A 4,125-nucleotide genomic window follows, 5' to 3' on the forward strand; every position below is an offset into this window, starting at 1 on the left:
ATCAAGGATGAATGAGAATATTCTTGTAGGATGAATATTTTAGGGAAAAGCAAAATGAGAGACAGTAAGTAGATGGAATGATTTTCCTGAAGTCATAGGAAGCTAATAGCAGAGTCAGAATTAAAACGGGTCTCAGAATAACCAGAATAATTTACTGTCTGAACAACCTTCAGTAAAACTTTTTTTTTTTAAAGTGGAAGGGTATGTCTTGTACTTGCTTCAGGATGAATAACTAAATAATATAAAATAATGAAGTATAGGCCAAATCCCATTGCAGCCTTGTGATTACAGTGAAAAGTTGTGTATACCTTAAGATTTCTAGGTCCTAATTTTTACTTTGAGCAGTATTTGATACACCAAGGATTTAGAAAGGGCATAACATTATAATGGAATTTGACCTATGGAATAAAGCATTTCACCCCCCCCCCCATTTCTAGGACAAGGGAGATGATTACTATCCTTGTCTTTTAAGAACAAAATCAAAAGAATAGAACCTTTTTAAAAATCTTTTCTCATCATTTACGAATTGAATCAAAAGAACCAGTTTTTCTCATGCCCTGTTAAACCTAAATTTACCTCAAGTACCTAGATCCATGCTGCCTCCTAGACCCAGAGCAGAAGCTGAGAATAAGGTACTGCTGGTGTGGGCAAACCACATTAAAAAGTATAAAGTTTGGGCCAAATATGGGGATGATGAAATCTGGCTCTCAGCTCTCCTAGTGAAGCAGGAAATTGCTAGTAATGACACTGAATACCCATTGATTACACACCCACAAAAATCCAATCGCAGTCCTCCTATATTTTCCTTCCCTCCATTTTCATTTCCTGATTAGCCTAGTCTTGGTATTCTCTTAAACAACAGCTGTGAAAGCTAGGCCATGAGGTTGATATGTAAGGTTTGGACTAACTGGCTCATTGTTGCATTTTGAGTGCAAGCTAAAACATCTTTCATAGTAGTTTAAAAATAAAAATTCAATGTGTTGCAGTGTTCCCTTGTCTTCCCAGTTAAATGATTTTTTCCCAGGTCATTTCAAGGAAATTTCAAACTGATTTCTGAGAATGAAAGGTGAAGCAAAATGCAAAAGCTGTTGGCCAATTCATTATTTCAGGGGACAGCCGGAAAGTCTTCATACAATGTTCACAAAATTATGGAACACAATGGTGTGTTCAGTCTTGCTGAGTGTGGAACTACCAGTTTCCCTACAAAAGGACCATCTGCCTGAGGGCTTTCCAAAATGTTAATTCTGATTTTAAATACTTTTCTGGAGAACAGTGGGCTCTCTGGAATCTGGATAGCATCAAACTACCGAGATGAAAACTTTAAATAATTCTCCTTAAAGCAAATTTTGTGAATAGCTTTTGTTCTTGACTGTGATCGGCAGCTGCAGTATGACCCTGAAATTTCCTTTTTAGGAAAATCTCTTTTAAAGTCAGGGTCTTATATAGGAATCAGAATCGTAGACTTTGAGCCAAAAATAGGCCTTGGAGGTCATCAAGTCCAACTCCTGATTTTACAGATGAGAAAACTAAGGCCCTTGGAAGTTGTGTAAGGTCACATGACACATAAAAAGAGAGTTGAACCTAAGTACTCCCAAGCCAGTGATTTTTCCTTTTAGTGACCTCAGTCACTTCAGATTATAAATTACTTGCAACAGAAACTGTTTGCTTTTCATCTTTGTAGGTCCAATACTTAGCATATATATAGACTTTTAAACTATTGTTGGAATGAAGGAAATTGAAATTACATCCTTACCTTTCTGTATTTCCACCATCCCCATCTAGTTATCATCACCTAGTTCTCCTTACCTTTGACCTGGATGACTGCAATTTCTTCTTGTGTCCCTGACTCAAGTCTTTCTTTACTCCAATCCATTTTCCACACAGCTGCCAAGAGGACTTTACTCCCATCACATTACTTCAGCACTAGGTAAACTCCAGTAGCTCCTAAATCCTCTAGGATCAAATACAACCTCCACTCTTCAACTTTCCATGTCCATTACAACTTGGTCCCCAATCTTCCTTTCCAAACTCCATCTACATTTCTCCACTTCTGTTCTTTTTTGTGTTTGAATTTTAGGTTTTTGCAAGGCAAATGGGGTTAAGTGGCTTGCCCAAGGCCACACAGCTAGGTAATTATTAAGTGTCTGAGACCGGATTTGAACCCAGGTACTCCTGACTCCAGGGCTGGTGCTTTATCCACTGTGCCACCCCTCCATTCTGTTCTACATAATCCAGGCACACTGGATGTACTTGCTCCATGTCCTGCACCTGGAAGGCGCTCCCTCATCACCTCCACTTCTTAGAATCTCCAGTTTTCTTCAGAGCTCATTTCAAGCAGAATCTTTTACATCTGGTCTTTCCTGATCCTACTGACACTCCCACCCCACTGTACCCCCAACTGATAGTCTCTTCTCCAAGAAAACACTATTTTGTCTTTATTTTGAAATATATAATATAATATAATATAATATAATATAATATAATATAATATAATATAATATAATATAATAATACTTAGCATTTATATAGCTCTTTAAGCTTTCCTATGTTTTCCAAATATTGCCTCATTTTTTTTTTTCACAACTATTCTGGTGAACTGAGGTGAATAGTTAAGTGACTTGCCCAAAGTCATGTAATTAGTATTTAATCAGGTCTTCCTGGCTCCAAGTCTCTAACACTTTATCCACAGCTCCATCCTTAAGCTGAGACACAGGTTCATGTAGTTTCTTCCATTTAAATATTAGTTTTTTGAGAACTGGGAGGGTTATATTTTTTTCTCTATAACCTCAGCATGAAGTTTGATCCATTGTAAGAACTAAATAAATGTTTGTAGCTCACTAGTACAGTAGCAAGCAACAATGATGAAGACTCTAGAAGCCAGCGTTAGCTCTGTCCATACAAACCCTGGGCTGTGAAAGGGTTTTCAGCAACTACTCTCTTCTCAGGCTTTACAGAGAAAACAGAACCAAACTAAATAATAGTAACAGTAGTGACTGCAGTGGTGGTGGTAATGGTAGTAGTAGAAGAATTAATAGTAATAGTAATGTTAATGTTAATAGGAGTAGTAAGAGTAGTAGTAGTAGTAGTTGTATTAGTAGTAGTAGTGGCAGTGGTAGTGGTTGTAGTAGTAAGTAGTGATATAGTCCTTTAAGGTTTGAAAAGTACATATTTTTTTTCATTTGATCCTCCTGACAACCCCTTGTGCTTATCCACATTTTGCAGATGAGGAAACAGACTGACAGAGTAAAAGTAAATTTCCGAAGTTCAGACAGTTAATATCTGAGGCAAAATTTGAACTCACATCTTTCTGACTCCAAGTCCAGAACTCTAAGATATCATTTGTACAGCTGTATGTTTATGCCGTTTCCTTCAATGGAATATAAGCTTCTTGAGGTTGGAGACTTTTGTTTTTTTTCTCCTCTATATTCTCAGCCACCTAGTACATTACCTAAAATATAGGTAAAATGAATAGTTTGAGTATTTTTATTTTGTCAAATCCTATTATTTTATCTGAGTGCTGGTTATGGAACTCATCTCTAACAGAATGAGAAAGTTGACTGGAATGCTAAGGTTAAGTGACCTCCTCTTGCTCATACAGTAAGTAGTTAAAGGTAAGACTTGAACCTAAGACTTCTTGATGATAAGGAGGACCCTTTATTTATTATGCTAGGCTGCTTCTCATCATAAATGTGTCAGTTGTCAGTTGTGTCCAACTCTTCATGACCCCGTTTGGACTTTCCTTGGAAAAGATACTGGAGTGATTTGTCATTTCCTTTTCCAACTCATTTTACAGTTGAGGAACTGAGGCAGAGTTAAGTACTTGCCCAGGATCACATAGCTAGTAGGTATCTGAGGCCAGATTTGAACTCACAAAGGGGATTCTTCCTGATTCTAGCCTGGCATTCACTGAATGTGAAGTTCTGTCTTCTAAGCTTCCCCATCATGATAAATGTTGCTCATTCTTAAACATTTCCAGGTAAAAACATTCTCAGTCCCCTCAATAAGAGCATTGTAGGCTTAATCAGTATTAAAAGATATAATTTATATGTTATATATTCTTATATTTTTATATATTAATTTAATATATTTATATTTTCTGTTTTCTTCATATTTATTCTTTTTCCT

The sequence above is a fragment of the Macrotis lagotis genome, chromosome 7 (assembly GCF_037893015.1).
Source record: "Macrotis lagotis isolate mMagLag1 chromosome 7, bilby.v1.9.chrom.fasta, whole genome shotgun sequence".
In the NCBI taxonomy this organism is placed as follows: domain Eukaryota; kingdom Metazoa; phylum Chordata; class Mammalia; order Peramelemorphia; family Peramelidae; genus Macrotis; species Macrotis lagotis.